The sequence below is a fragment of the Capricornis sumatraensis genome, chromosome 7 (assembly GCF_032405125.1).
Source record: "Capricornis sumatraensis isolate serow.1 chromosome 7, serow.2, whole genome shotgun sequence".
In the NCBI taxonomy this organism is placed as follows: domain Eukaryota; kingdom Metazoa; phylum Chordata; class Mammalia; order Artiodactyla; family Bovidae; genus Capricornis; species Capricornis sumatraensis.
Window position 1 is genome coordinate 61,973,099 of NC_091075.1, and position 17,260 is coordinate 61,990,358.

Consider the following 17,260-nt stretch of genomic DNA (forward strand, 5'->3'; position numbering starts at 1 on the left):
ATTGTTACCTAGTAACAAGTCTGGGCCTTCTAAAGGCTGTTAAAGAGCAGAAGAAAAGAGGTATAAACATTTAAGTGTTTGCCAATGTGATGGGCACCTAAGCAATACAACAATTCAGCCCCTCCCTTCCCCATCCAGACATGCTTTCAGAAGCTTGGCTGTGGATAAAGCTTCCATTCTGGTTGCTTTTTGAGTTCACTACTTCTCCATCATATTTTCTCTAAAATGCCTATTTTCTCTAATTTTTGCTAAAATGCCTGTGGAAAAATAGAGGTCATCCAAATAAATATGATTCATAATACATGCCCATGGAATGAAAAAAAAAAAAAAAAGCTGTCATTTTAGATGGTAATGAATTTGGGCAAAGAAATTCTTATTTATTGAGCACTTAACTATAAACTAGGGACATTGAGGGATGCAAATATTATTTAGACACAAATCCTGCGTCCAAGGAACTTAATGTCTGTTTGGCAGGGGAAAACAGTATATGTACAAAAAGTATCAAATGATATAAAATGCCATGAGAAGTGCACAGATAAGACACTGGCAGTTCTGAGAAAGTCTCATACTCTGATTATGAATATGACCCATTAACACTAACCAGGAGAAGTCATAATAGGAACTACTTAAGTTTGCTGTATTAAGGGCTTTTACATGGAGTATTTCTACTTTGCATTAGCCATTTCCAGATCTATACTGTTTTCAGCAGAACATTTGGCAGTCTCTCACTTAACAGATATGATAGCATCATTCTTTTTGCTTCTAATATAACATCATACAGTTGATGATCATATATAGAGAGGAAAGAAAAAGGCATGTTAATGATTCTAAGTTAGTTTCTTTCTACAACTAAGTTACAAAGATCAAAAGAAACTTGCAAAAATTAGTGCCTGCCTATAATAGAATGATGCTAAAGTTGAAACTCCAGTACTTTGGCCACCTCATGTGAAGAGTTGACTTATTGGAAAAGACTCTGATGTAGGGAGGGATTGGGGGTAGGAGGAGAAGGGGACGACCGAGGATGAGATGGCTGGATGGCATTGCTGATTCGATGGATGTGAGTTTGAGTAAACTCTGGGAGTTGGTGATGGACAGGGAGGCCTGGCGTGCTGCAATTCATGGGGTCGCAAAGTCGGACATGACTGAGCAACTGAACTGAACTGAACTGAATAATGACAATGGCATTTGGTCAAAAGGAGTGATCTTAAGAAGAGGATCCTAGATTACCATTACCAGAATAAGTCACAAAGAGAGTAGAGTAGTGAGATGAGAAGAATTCAAACACAGAAAGGCATCCTAAAATGATATATAACAAGTGAACAATGTACCATATCAGACTGACTGCATGCCAGGTACTGTTCTGAGCCCTCTTTATAAAATAGATTGATTTATTTAATCCTTGTAACAACTCTGGGAGATAGGCATTTTACAGCTGAGGAAACTGAGTCATGGAGCGATCAGGTAGTCTATAAGTGGCCAAGCTAGGATTTGAACCAAGGGAGCCTGATGGGCTGTAGTCCCTGGGGTCGCTAAGAGTCAGACACGACTGAGCGACTTCACTTCCACTTTTCATTTTCATGCATTGGAGAAGGAAATGCGTTCTTGCCTGGAGAATCCCATAGACGGGGGAGCCTGGTGGGCTGCCGTCTATGGGGTCGCACAGAGTCGGACACAACTGAAGCGACTTAGCAGCAGCAGCAGACTGTATTCTTAGCCATTTCTCCATGGAGTTTGAATTTAAGGTGAATGGTCATCCTTTCCTCACAAACTGTCATTTTCATGCGGGCTAACCACTCCTTCTTTCTCTCCACATGTGACCAAATTTGGTTCAGATGGTAAAGAATCTGCCTGCAATGAGGGAGATCTGAGTTGGATTCCTGGGTTGGGAGGATCTCCTGGAGAGGGCATGGCAACCCACTCCAGTATTCTTGCCTGGAGAATCCAATGGACAAAGGATCCTGGTGGGCTATGGTCCATAGGGTCGCAAAGAGTCAGACACGACTGAGTAACTGGGCACACACCCTGAGAACAAACCAACCCACAGAGCTGAGATCTCTTCTGCATCATCATGCTGCAGCTTTTGCCTTTTATAATCTAACTTAAGTCCAAGGTAAATCCTCAACCACTGCATTCTTCCCTGGGAAAATAGTAAGATCATTTGCACAAAGAAATATATCATGATTATTAGCTGGAAGAATAAAAACAACAACAATAACAACAAAAAATGGATCAGGCCATTGAATTTTCTGTTAATAATAAGCTGCAGTGCCCCACTGAGTTTTCCGTGTCACCAAATTCTCCCAGTTGTAGTTACACAAAGGCAACTTTGTCTTGAGACAGCTACTAAGAAGATGGGCCTAATCTTGGCAAGGGCTTGGTGTACCGAGAACCATGTTATTATTTTTGAAAATAAATGACAGCAAACAAAGAGAAATATTATTTAAGCCGTCTTTTCAAAAGGCACAGTGCTATCATCATCATGGACATGGAACCCCACTTTCGGACACATGAATATTTTACCTGACCTCAAAAGGCCCAAATACACATTCTCAGAATGGCAATCACACTGATCTAAGAAATTAACACCTGAAAAAAATCTTCCTCACTTTACTAAGTACTTCTTTTGTTTTCTTTTGGCATGATATATAACGCTTTACAAAAATGATTGAAGACTCAGTGCTCTGAAAGGTGAATACTTTTTATTATAATTTTTATAGGTTGGCATTTCCTTGGTCAGGCAGAGGTGTCTTGTTTCTATTTCAGCTACACAATGCCCCACATTCATTGTACATCCACCCATTGCCCACTGTTGTGTATAATTAACCCTTGTTCATCCACATGTGGATTATCCATTGCTTCTACAATCCGGTTGGTTTTTTCCCCCAGTATGGAAACTCAAGGAATATGACCAAAATTGACTGTTAGCCAAAGCAAAGCACTATCAGGAAGCAAACACTGTCTGCAAATCCCCTTTCATCAACATACACCCACCAACTATGGTCTTGGCACTGGGACGTTATGTTCTCAAGAGCTACAAACATATAATATTCCCAAAGACAAATATCATGATTTGAGGCCAGCGATTGTCTTCTTGACTAATGTAAATGACATTTTTCCACTGCCGAGAATCTGCTGAGACCAAAGGACTGATATCTCCTCAAAATCACAAAGCGTTTTCAGGGCTATACCAGCACTTTGTCTTCTGGTGTCATCTCTCTTCAGTGGCCTTCAGAAAGGTAGAGATTGTTCTTTTGATTTCTAAAATGATCCCACTCTTTAAAACCTGGTAGGGTTTACCAAAAAGAAAAACTATAAACTACAGTCAAGCATTTCTACTATAGTCTCAGTTTTGTTGTTTTGTATTTTACAGATGTATAAACTGTTTATATCTAAACACTCCCACAAATCACTTCAGCATAAACTGCCTAAGATGACAAAATCTCCATATTCACAGTGAAAAAGAATGCTCATATTATATACCTAAGTTACATAAACTAAGCTGTGGGTTTTTGTTTTTTCTTTTCAGGTGTCCTTTAAACCACGGCAGAAAGTAGATGAAAGCCAGAATGGAGTGTGGTTGAAGGGCCTGTGCCTTTTGTAATCAGTTTACTTTGGGCTGTACCTAGAGACAACATCTTGAACTCATTCAAATGAGCGTCTATTGCAGAGCACTAGGGGCATTTGAATTACAAAAGTGGGGGTGGGGGTGAGCCTCAGATTCCTCCAGTTGAGTTCACCTGCAATAGTTGGACGGCATTAAATCCCACATTATTTTAGGGGTTTGGAGCTCACTTGTGTCTTGGCCATTTATTCCTCCAGACACTTTATGCCCTTCTACTTCCGCTGGAAAATTCCTTCCTCGCCCACTTCTCAGGGCAAAAAGAGAGGCTCTGGAAAGAGGGGGGTACACTGACTTGAAGGGAAAGACATCCTTTCCCTCTGAGTCCTCGCCCCATACAGATGCTGACAGAGCAGAAGGAGATGCAACTATAAAGAGGCAGAAACCATCAGAACGCAAGCTCAGACCATTTCAGGAGTCTTTTACTGACAAGATGATTCAGGACCACACACAACAAGTGGCAGGGTGCCATTTCCCCCTAAATCCCAGTATGAGAGGTTTCTAACAACTTGAGGTGGCAGTTGAACAATCGCATATTATCATTGCTATGCTATTCTTCTCAGGAGTTTCTAAAAGCCTTCTAACTCATAACCCAAGTCATCCCTGCCTTGCCATTATTGACAATCCTTTTCTAGTTGTTCTTTGAAGCAATGACCCTGGGCAGGTGGCTGTCTGGACTAACACACACGTCTCACAATATTAAATCAGAAAATCAACATCATCATAAGACATAGAGACTGCTCCCAAGAGGAAAAATACATCTTTTAATCGGGCCAATGGCTGAAGCGTTCCAATATAACCTTTAACTTGGAATCATTCTGACAAACATTTTTTTAAACTGTATTTTTATATTCAATGTAACTTCACAAATGTTTGGCACACAAACCCTAGGTTCTTACAAAATCTATCCTTTAGCTAAGTCGTATGAATCCCACACTTAAGCCCGCTTCAGAGCAAGTTTTTTTCTAGGATTATGCATCCTCTGGGAAAACCAAATCAGAGTTTCACTTGAACCTCAGGCCAACTTTGAGGATATCTCCCTCCCCCAACTTGCACTCCTGTATCCAGTGCTGAAAAACCAGAAGGGACTTGAAATGTAGAGGTGGAAACCTGTCTGAAATAGGCAAATACTTCCCTCTAGCAGTCAAAGCTCAATCAATTGGGACGTGATAGATTTTTTAATCGTCAGATCAAGAGTAGAATTTGGAAAGCAAGTTCATTTTGTAAGAAAATTATTTTATAGGCTTCAATCTTCTAATCTTTGTTTAAATTACTGAGAACAGTTTCTGTTACTAGTAAATCAGAGAACAGTCTAATCTGAATGCTCTTATCATGTGAGGAGAAAAAAAAGAGTCATCCTAAAACACTAGTCAGAGCAACTATGAGGACACATGTCCCGAAGCACATAGTTTCCTTGCTTTCTATCTTGATTTCATCCTCAGTGTCACCAGCTGTTTTGGGCAAAATTTAGTCTACGGCAGCACAGGTAGGAATCAAAAATATGCTGACAATTAAGACTATAGAGATTGGAGTAAAGTGATGACGCCAAATTTTCAATCTTACAAGCTTCTGAAAACTCAAAACCCAAGAAAAAGATAAAGAATCTTCAAAACTTGATTCATTTTTGGCATCTGTTCACAAAACACTCTTGAGCAGATGAATTTAAGTGTAGCCTTGTCAGGTAAAGAAGCATGACAGAGTCAGACTAGGAGCTTGGTTTTTGTCAGTTTATTTCTTCCTTTAACAAATATTGAAATAATAACACTGGGCAGACTTTGGATTCTCCCTCTGTGCAGTAGTTAAGTCAAAGAGGCCAAAACAGTTTATCAGAACAAGGTGAAGGGTAAGGTAGACAAGAAAGGATATGAAAACCCAAATTCCTTTCTTTCCTTCCTCCTGTTTCCATTTTGGACTGGGTTAGTTTTGTTTCCCTCCAAGATTTCAGATCGTCAATCTGACAAGGATTATTGTTTAATAGTCCACCACGCTCCTCTGACCACCGAATTCTCCAGGCAAGAATATTGGAGTGGGTAGCCATTCTCTTCTCTAGGGGATCTTTCTGACCCAGGAATCCTGCATTTCAGACAGACTCTACCACCTGAGTCATGCCGAATAGCAATACAAAATCCTGCAAAACACTATCTCATCGCCTTGATTGGGTACTTGGCTTTGTCTAGAGATTGTGTTTTACGCTGTTGAAAATTTTTCACCTTTTAGAATAGGCACCTACAACTCTCCCATGCACTTGATCTAAATTGCAACTGTGCTTAAATCTGTGGCAACCTCTTCACATTTATGCTTTTCTCTGCCCGAAAAAATTCTTGTGACTCTAGCACAACAAGTTTTAAAGAACAGGATTTCTAATCTATATTCATACTAAAGAACACTGGGTGAGCCATTAGAATGTGCTACATCAGTAACAGTACAAATCAGTATGGCAAAAATCAGCATGGCCTATGAGTCAAGTACCTTGAGGACACAATCTAAGATAAGCCTCAAGAAAGAAGACACATCCCCAAATGCTTTGGGACAGTACCCAAGAGTAGATGAACTTTTACCTTAATAAAAAAATGAATCACTATTTGAAAAATTCCACTTCATTTATTTTATCAGATTTCTTAAATATCCAGTGGCAGATTTGTCAGCTGTCATAGTTCATCAGCCCTAGACTTTTATACAGATTGAATTTTTAACTTTAAACAACTAAGCCTGTGCTGTGTTACCTTGGGAGGTAAATGACTCCAAGAAGATATTCCCCTCATATCCTCCCCCAACACACATCCCCCAGTAACCCTCCCCTCCTTACCACTCACTGTGAGATGCCTGTCATAAAAGTTTTCTCAATCTCACTTTAATAATCTGAGTCTAAAAAGTCACCTGTGCCTCTGCACAGCCCAATCATACGCTTTCAAGAGCGGGGGAGAAATTTGTTTATTGTATGGAAAAGGTTCCATCACCAGAGGAAAAGATGGGGCTGACTGTATATAATTTTCTGCTTTTCCAGAAGCTGACGCTTTTAAAATCTTATTATAGACTATTTCTTTCCCATTAAATATGCCAGAGTCGGAAGTGGGACGGTAGAACAAGGGGAGATAAGGTCGAAAGAGAGAGGAAAACAAAATTTCAAAATCTGGACGCACAGGTAAGATTAAGGGACAGTAGTTAGAAAGATTGCCAAAAATGACCTTACCTTTGTGATGTATTTGCAGTCGCCCACTTCTGAAATTAACACCATTCAGAGCGCGGTAACGACTGACACAGCTTGGAAGTAACCTACAACATCTCGGCCTCCCTCTTTTTAATGTAAAACCAAAATAAGGAGTGTCCAGCGACTCCCTACCGCGCCGCTTAAAGCCACAGATCGTTTCAGGCTTCACTCCCAGGCTCTGGGAATTCCAGTTTGTCAGAATCTCTTAACCTTGGAAACCCGCAGGAGAGAAACTCTTCGAGGACAACTCCCCGAGCCCCAACTTCTCACTGTCCCAACTGCACATTCCAAAGTGAGAAGCCGGCGCGATAACCAGAAGGCAGTTCTCTCGGGGCTAAATTCCTGGCGGGAGCGAGAATTCGAAAGCGCGGCGAGTTCCCCTGGCAGAGCGGCGCCGGTCCCGCACCCGGGGGAGACCGGCGGCCCCGGGAGCCCTGCGTGCGTCCGGCGCTGCGCGCGGGGAGCGCTCGAGCCTCGGCTCCGGCTCTTCCCTGTTCCCTCCTCCCGCTTCTGCCCTCCCCCATCCGAGGCCGTTCGCCTCACAGTAGCAAGGTTGTCTCTCGTCTACTCCCTTCCCTTAAACTCACCAAACCAGATTTTTACTCCCAACACCGGCAACTTCCCGTAAATCTGCTCTGAAATTTTATCCTGCTCGCTGAGCCTCCGCTGGCTGAAGGCCAGTGCAACATTCCTGTTGTTTTAGGAGCGCAGATACCTTTGCTGAAGGTTGGGGAAAAAAACAAAACAAAACAAATCTGCCTTGATGGGGAAGAGACGTGGGGACTTCACCACACAGACTTGTCGCTCCCCGCTCAAAAAGTCACATCCATTTTAGACAACCAAGAAATAGCCCCAGCAGTGGCACCTGCTCCACCTGAGGACATCTGCCCGAAATCAGACGTCTGGCCCCCCGCTTTGGGCGGTTGAGGGAAACCAAGCAGAACCACGTTTGAGGAATAAGGAACCAGCTGTTGAATCACGAGCCGGTCGGTACACCCCACCCCCGTCCTTCCCTCCCCCACAGCCCTCTAAAGAAGTCGTGTAACCAGGTAGGATCACAGCGAGCTCGGCGGCGGGCCTGGAGGAAGGGGGGACCTCCCGAGAGTGTCCTTACCTGAGGCAGAGCAGCTCGGACGGGCACGGGAAGGAGAGTCACGCGGACCAAGCCCTGACCTTTGCCGGGGCCTTCACAGCAGGGCCTGGGGCCTGGGCGCTGCTGGTTCAGAAGTGGCTCATTTTAATACGCTCTGACCTAAAGTTACAGCTGGTTTCTAGAAAGGGTACAAAAAAACACTGCATTTTAAAACAGCAGCCAAGCCCTCCCTTAACCTCGGCCCGATCCTCTAGGGAGCCGGTTCTAACCCGCATCCCAGCCCCATCCTCAAGAAATCCGCAATCTGTGCCCCACCCCTTCGCATTACCTGTTTATACAAGAGTTAAGGAGCCTCACGCATTTCAATAGAGCGCTAAGCCTGTTTGTAGGCGCGTAATCGGCCAACAGGAATCGAATTCTGTGACTAAACAAACTAGAAGAGGAAGTAGGCACCACCAGGAACCCAAAACGGAGTTGTGATTTCGGGTTGCACTGTCATTCAACTGAGGGGAGGAAAAAAAAAGTGCTGCTTCTCATTGGGCTGCTTTAGTGAAGGAATAGTTAAAATCTTTTTTTTTTTTTTTTTTTTTGCGGGTTAAATGAGTTAATACATACAAAAATGTTAGAACAGTGCTTGGCACACTGCATTGCCACTAATGCCACTATTTCTAAAAATTATTATTATTTGTACTGTAGCTTTTTTTCTGAAGAGGTGGGGTCGTGATCAGAGAAGTGGGCTCTTGAGCCAACACTGCCACTCTCTAGTTGTAAAGCCATGAGCCAGTTTCTTTTTTTTTTTTTTAACCTCTCCCAGCCTCCCTATCTGGAAGATTCTCACGATGAAATTTCTGCAGTTTACAATCATTGAATATAATGAAAAATAAAGGTCCTGTAAAAATAGTGTTTAAGTGATCTCCATCTCACTTAAAAGTTGCAAGATGGACAAGATACATGAAAATAAATTGACCTGTACACTCCATGAAGTTCTCTGACAGCGAGGGAACTCAGGATCTAGCCATCTACCACGGATGTGTGCTTCATTTGAATTCGGATTTAGGCACCTAATTTGCTGTCTGACACCGGGAGAGTTACTTATCCTATCCAATGCTGGTCATCCAATAATGGTCATTACCATTTGAATATCAGTGTGAAACTGGGGAAAATAATTTTTAAGCTCTTCATAAGTATTTGAAAGTAATTATTGACGACTAGGATGTGCAGTGCTGATGCCCTTTTTTCTACACTTAACTTCACTCTTAAAGAAATCATAGCCCCTTTACCCGAATGAGGCCTTTAGTACTTTGCGGTGCACGTTTTACCCTACAGTTCCATCCTGTGGAGCACTTCATTCCTGTTTTGCAGATTGAAGGCACTGAGGTCAGCTAGAGCACGTTTTCCCCGAGTGGTGAGGCCGAGACAGTTCTCAGCTCCAGTTAAATCTAAATGCAGTGTTTGCCACCTTTTGGAAAAATGATTCCTTCAAACCAGCCAAGAATTCTGAAACATTTTAAATCTCTTTGACTTTTTATCTTCCCTATGGTGCAAGACTTAACAGATCAATTAAATGTTTTCTGAGTTTTAGATTCATTCCTTGCTACTATATGAAGATCTGGCACTGTGACCCCTTCAAGGTTCTCTCACCATATCTAAGATGCCAGGTACAGACAAGCGTTCCACAACCTCAAGACAACTTAAAAACTCTGACTCCACATAGCTCAGATTTTCCTTTTCTTTTCCATAAGTATCAGGATTGTTACCTTGAGAGCCTCACAGTGTCAGGGACCTTCTGAGTTAATTCAAGAGGGGACATTCCCAGGCTCACAGATTTTCCCATCTCTTTTTCCAGGCTTTTCGATAGGAAGCAATGGGCCAAACCAGGGGAATAATGGCTAGGAATAATCAAATAAGTTTGAAAGTGTGGAGGTCAGTGACTGCAGGTGAACTGGAGCTGGAATCAGGGAAGATGGCCCTTGAGGAAGCCCAGCTCTCTGGAAGCAAGTCCTTATGACAGTCCTCAGTGGTTCACTTTCTCTCAAATGATGTCTGGCACTACTCCTTCTTTCTCAGTTTTGTACACTGCCACCTATTAAGTGGATATTATTCTTATTCCTAACTACTTCCCCCTGCTGTCCCTAGGAATATAGAGAAAATAAAACATTTTTTAAGTGACAGTCTATGGCAAAAGAAATATGAATGTTTGTTACTACTTCTTTGTGGTTGACCTTGATGTCTGTTCCTCGTCTTTACTATTATTATCATTATCATCATCATCATTTTAGTGCTCAGGCAAATCCCATGATCTTGGGGTATTTGAGTTCTGTAGACCCCCACCTTTTGCTTTCTGTTTTCTTCTTTCCCTTCTGCCTAAAAGGCAGAGGGCTAAAGTGAATTCCATTAGCATGGAAATTGTTTCCCCATAGTTCTAAATTTGAATCTCAATTTTACCTCTTAGTTATGTGCTGCTGGGTAAATTGCTTAGTTGCTCTTGAGCTTCCGTTTGTGGTGGTTGTTTAGTCACTAAGTCATGTCTGACTCTTTGCAACCCCATGGAGAGCTTCAGTTACTTCATTTATAAAATAATAACAGCTCCCTCTCTGGATTTGTATAAGAATTAAATGAAAGGTGAAGTCTCATTATGATTACTGGCACATAGTAGATACTCCAGAAGTGGTATTGCCTTTGGTACCTGGAAAAAACCTACTCCACGGCTCACAAAGAATTGTCTTTCATATGTTTAAGATCAAATAACACTATTCCCAAGACACCCTCATTAATAGGACCAATCCGCCGACATTTGTAAAGAACCACAGTATAGGACTTCCCTGGTGGTACAGTGGATAGGAATCCACCTGCCAATGCAGTGGATACAGGTTCCATCCGTGGTCCAGGAAGATTCCATTTGCCTCGGAGCAACTAAACCTGCAAGCTGCAACTACTGAAGCCCATATGCCTAGAGCTTTTGCTCTGCAACGAGGGCCACTGCAATGAGAAGCCTGAGTAGCCTCACCTTCTCACAACAAAGAGTAGCCCCTGCTAGCTGCAGTTAGAGAAAGCCCAAACAGCAAGGAAACCCAGCACAACCAAAAATATATAAATAAATTATTATTTTTTAAATCACAGTATAATAGTAACAATGCATCTAACATAGACTTTCCAACAGTGATGTCATCTTTGGTCATCAAAACTGTATAAGGTATGTGTGAGTAAAGCACAAATAATTTGCATCACTCCATTGCTCAGATTAGGAAACTGAGGTTATCAAGAGTTGCTCCAGGTGCTAGTAAGTAGCAGAGTCAAGGTTTTTTGCTTTGGGTTTCTTTTTAAAACTTCTTTTCACTATTTCCTATAGCTAGAACTATGGTTACTCTATTTCTATATCCAGTTAAGGAACAAGATCAAGGAGTTCCAAACAATTATTTTATCTCCCACTTGTGGGGAGAAATCCGGGAAATTCTAGCCAGAGTTTTGGGACACTTCTCACCTTGGAGGCATGGAAACCCACAAAGAACCCCATCAAAGACCCGTGTGAGAGTGAGGCACGCTGAGTCTATGCAATATGCTTCCAATTCTATAACAGATAGAAGAGCAGCAAGATAAAGAGCTCGGGCTTGATGTCAATAAGACCAAACTTTGCATCTTGGCAATTGTGGGGAGCAAGTTACCTAACTCTCTGAGCCTCAGTTTATGGTTGATGGCAACACCTAACTGTGGAGTCATCATGAGGATTAAAAGAGGCCATAGACATAAAAACCCAGTGCTCGGGACTTCCCTAGTAGTCCAGGGTTATAACTCTGAAATTCCACTGAAGAGAGTGCAGGCTCGATTCCTGGTCAGGGAACTAAGATCCCACATGCCATGAAGTGTGTCCAAAAATTAAAAAAAAACCATAGTGCTGAACACAGTCAAAGTTTTCAACACAGTTGTTTTTTTAAAGACCAAAGACCATGCACTAAAATGGTACATGTTAGGCCTAAATTAGGCATGTAATAAATGCAAAGAGCTTAGAACGATGCCCAGAAGATTATAGCCCAGTAATTGCTATAACTGTTCGCTGTTATTACTGTTATAATTATTTCCCTATATAACAACTCTTTGTAACAGTGGTTATATGATAAGCAGTTGACTCTCTCTCTCTCTCTCTATATATATATATATATATATTTTTTTTTTTTTTTTTTTTTCTGTTGCACAAGGTCTTAGTTGAGGCATGTGGAATCTAGTTCCCCAACCAGAGACTGGAGTCTCAGTCACTGGACCACCAGAGAAGTCCTCAAGCAGTTGACTTTTATGGGGAGGGAGCCTCTAGTGTTTATTTCTTATGGGAGCTGAGATCATAAAGTGAAAAAGGCAAATATCTTCTCAATGGACTTACTTTCTACCAGTTTTCCTTGTTCCACCTAATTTTACCTGAAATAGAAAATTTATTAGTAGATGGGATAAAATCACCAATCACTTACTCTTGAGGCTATGGATATTTTGCCCCACAGAATTTATTTAAAAAAGTAACCCTCTGATGTGGCTTTCCCTCATAGATCAGTTGGTAAAGAATCCGCCTGCAACGCAGGAAGGTTCTAAATTATCAACCCTCTGGTAACTTAGAACATGCAACTCAACCCAGAGAGACCGCTCAGCCCCCATTTCCAGTTTCTCATTTCCTCATATGGTGGCCACTAGCTACTCAGTTGTGTCCAACTCTCTGCGACCCCTGGGACTGCAGCCTGCCAGGCTCCTCTGTCCATGGGGATTCTCCAGGCAAGAATACTGGAGTGTGCCATGCCCTTCTCCAGAGGATCTTTCCAACCCAGGGATCAAACCCACGTCTCTTGCATTATAGGCAGATTCTTTACTGTCTGAGCCACCAGGGAAGCCCTAGCTACTCATAGAAGCCTTTTGTAATGAATCTTTTATTTTTATATATTTATATTAAATCCCCACTGGACCTAATGTGTGCAGATTTAAGGCATGTTATTTCTGGGCACACTTTAACCCAAAGAATTCAGCACAGTGATTAATCCTAGAATTCAGTCAGCAGTCCATTGGGTCAAGGGATAAGGGAGGGCAGTGTGAACTCCGTCAGAAGGGCGTCTGGGTTTATGGTTTCCATGCCACACCATAGGAGGGCCCCTAACTGAATTTTAAAAATGCACTGAGTTCACAGAAAAGGGAATTAAGTATAGCAGGGGTTCACTTCGAACATTAATCTCAGAAGCCAAATCCTTCATTTTGAGAAAGGCCTTCAATACAAGGAGTCCCTTGACCTCCGTACTTCCTGCACAAATAGCTCTGCCAAAGCCCGCCTGCTTAGACTGCAGGCTTTCCCCCGAATCACCCGCCTGCTGGGATGGAAGGAGCCCTGATGGAAATTACAGGCCCTTAAAGGCCCACTCGAGACCAAAACATGGTTTTGTTAGAGCAACAAATGCTGTTAATTCCTTTATATCCCTTTAAGGCTTATGCCCCACCAGAGAAGGTCTGCAGATTTATTTTTATTTTATAGTGGAAAACAGCCTCACATAAGAAGCTCAGTTGTTCAGCAATAACTAATTAAAAATGATTGTCAACATAAAATTACTAACATTTATTAAGTGCTCCCCAGAGTTTTTGCTAGAAGCTGTGTTAAGCACGTCACACATATTAACTATTTGATCCTCACAACAACCCCAGGAGATAGGATAAAATGTTGTTATATCCATTTTATAGTTGAAGAGACCAATGCACTGGACAGGTGACAATGCTGAGGTCCCATAACTAAAAAGCATCAGAACTGATTTTTAACCCAGGCAGTCTGGCTCCTGAGCCTGTGATCCTAACCACTATACTCTACGGCCTCAAAAAAGATTCTGTATTATCTACAATTACATTATGTATAAGTGTATATATCTAGTAGCAGTAGTACCAGTGTAAAGACAGGGCCCAGCACACAGTGGGCACTCAGAAAATGTTTGTTAAATGAATACGTGAATGTGGATATACATTTGAATACTGTGATATCAGTTTGCAGAAGTGGGTGTCAAGGAAGATAGGGTTTAACTCAGCTAGGATTTGAGCTTAGAGTCACATTGGCAATTGAACACAAAATAAGGTTTTAATTTGACACATTGTACAAGATGAATATTTTACAGGACAGAATTCATTTCAGATTTAGTCAAATTTACTGATCATAAAAAGCACATAAAATAATATGTGCTTTGCTTCTATTGTTTCTCTCCTTAGAATATCGTTCCATCCATCCAACACTGGTTTAACCATAGTAGTTACAAATATGTGGAACCAGACACCTAAGTCTGAATCTTGTCTCTCCTGCTTACCAACTGTGTAACTGTGGTCAAATAACCATCTAGGGCCTTTAGGCATCTTACCAGTACCCTCAGCATTAGGATTATTGGGAATTTTCCATGTGCTACTACAAGTAGGGTCCTTGGAAGACCACCAGAACATTATAAGCCCAATGTAAGTATTTCCTGCTAGGATTCATCATCCAACTGTCTACTTTTTGTTTTAAAAATGCAGTACTTGGATGCAATCTCAAAAATGACAGAATGATCTCTGTTCATTTCCAAGGCAAACCACTCAGTATCATAGTAATCCAAGTCTATGCCCTGACCAGTAATGCTGAAGAAGCTGAAGTTGAATGGCTCTATGAAGACCTACAAGACCTTCTAGAACTACACCAAAAAAAATTATCCTCTTCATTACAGGGAACTGCAATGCAAAAGTAGAAAGTCAAGAGCTACCTGGAGTAACAGGCAAATTTGGCCTTGGAGTACAAAATGAAGCAAGTCAAAGGCTAACAGAGTTTTGCCAAGAGACTGCGCTGGTCATAGCAAATACCCTCTTCCAACAACACAAGAGACAACTCTACACATGGATATCACCAGATGGCCAACACCAAAATCAGATTGATTATATTCTTTGCAGCCAAAGATGGAGAAGCTCTATACAGTCAGCAAAAACAAGACAGGGAGCTGACTGTGGCTCAGATCATGAACTCCTTATTGCCAAATTCAGACTTAAATTAAAGAAAGTAGGGAAAACCACTAGACCATTCAGGTATGACCTAAATCAAATCCCTTATGATTATACAGTGGAAGAGAGAAATAGATTCAAGGGATTAAATCTGATAGAGTGCCTGAAGAACTATGGACGGAGGTTCATGACATTGTACAGGAGGCAGTGATCAAGACCATCCTTAATAAAAAGAAATGCAAAACGGCGAAATGGTTGTCTGAGGAGGCCTCACTGCTAAGAAAAGAAGAGACGCTAAAGGCAAGAGAAAAGAAAAGATATATCCATTTGAATGCAGAGTTCCAAAGAATAGCAAGGACAGATAAGAGAGCATTCCTCAGTGATCAATGCAAAGAAATAGAGGAAAAAGATAGAATGGGAAAGACTAGAGATCTCTTCAAGAAAATTAGAGATACCAAGGGAACGTTTCATACAAAGATGAACACAATAAAGGACAGAAATAGTATGGATCTAACAGAAGCAGAATATATTAAGAAGAGGTGGCAAGAATACACAGAAGAACTATATAAAAAAGATCTTCATGATCCAGATAACCACAATGGTGTGATCACTCACCTAGAGCCAGACATCCTGGAATGCAAAGTCAAGTGGGCCTCAGGAAGCATCACTACAAACAAAGCTAGTGGAGGTGATGGAATTCCAGTTGAGCTATTTCAAATCCTAAAAGATATGCTGTGAAAGTGCTGCACTCAATATGCCAGTAAATCTGGAAAACTCAGCAGTGGCCACAGGACTGGAAAAGGTCAGTTTTCATTCCAATCCCAAAGAAAGGCAATGAGGAACCAGAGATCAAATTGCCAACATCTGCTGGATCATTCAAAAAGCAAGAGAGTTCCAGAAAAACATCTACTTTTGCTTTATTGACTATGCCAAAGCCTTTGACTGTGTGGATCACAACAACTGGAAAATTCTGAAAGAGATGCAAATACTAGACCACTTGACCTGCCTGTTGAGAAATCTGTATGCAGGTCAGGAAGCAACAGTTAGAACTGGACATGGAACAACAGACTGGTTCCAAATGGGAAAAGGAGTACGTCAAGGCTATATATTGTCAACCTGCTTATTTAACTTATATGGAGAGTACATCATGCAAAAATGCTGGGCTGAATGAAGCACAAGCCGGAATCAAGATTCCCGGGAGAAATATCAATAATCTCAGATATGCAGACAACACCACCCTTATGGCAGAAAGCAAAGAAGAACCAAAGAGCCTCTTGAAAGTGAAAGAGGAGAGTGAAAAAGTTGGCTTAACACTCAACATTCAGAAAACGAAGATCATGGCATCTTGTCCCATCACTGTATGGCAAATAGATGAGGAAACAGTGGAAACAGTGGCTGACTGTTTTTGGGTGCTCCAAAATCACTGCAGATGGTGACTGCAGTCATGAAATTAAAAGACGTTGCTCCTTGGAAGATAAGCTATGACCAACCTAGACAGCATATTAAAAAGCAGAGACATTAGTTTACCAACAAAGGTTCATCTAGTCAAAGCTATGGTTTTTCCAGTGGTCGTGTATGGGTGTGAGAGTTGGACTGTGAAGAAATCTGAGTGCCAAAGAATTGATGCTTTTGAACTGCGGTGTTGGAGAAGACTCTTGAGAGTCCCTTGGACTGCAAGGAGATTCAACCAGTCCATCCTAAAGAAATCAGTCCTGAATATTCATTGGAAGGACTGATGCTGAAGCTGAAGCTCCAATACTTTGGCCACCTGATGCAAAGAACTGATTCATTTGAAAGGACCCTGGTGCTGGGAAAGACTGAAGGTGGGAGGAGAAGGGGTCGACAGAGGATGAGATGGTTGGATGGCATCACAGACTCAGTGGACATGAATTTGAGTAATCTCTGGGAGTTGGTGATGGACAGGGAGGCCTGGCATGCTGCAGTCCCTGGGGTCTCAAAGAGTCGGACACGGCTGAGCAACTGAACTGAGCTGAACTGAACCAATATTTATCGACCATCTACCATGTGTCAGGTTCTGTACATCATGCTGAATATAGAAAAATAAATGAGATACAGTCCCTATTTTCAAGGAATTTGGGTTCTATGGCAATAGGTAAGAGACATCCAATGGCCTTACAGTGTATGAGCCCAAGAAGTTCATGGCAGTTTAACTTTAGCTTAAAGAGTCCACCTAGGAGAGATGATGTCAGAACTGAGAAGTCTGAAGTTTGCTTAGGAGCTGGCAAGGTGGAGAGGTGTATTTCTGTTTCACCAGAACAAAAGAGATGGTGGATTCAGGGGTGTGAGACAAGGAGCTCTCTACAGCTAGAGGGTTAGATGGCAGTAGTGTAAGATGAAATTGACAGACCAGTTC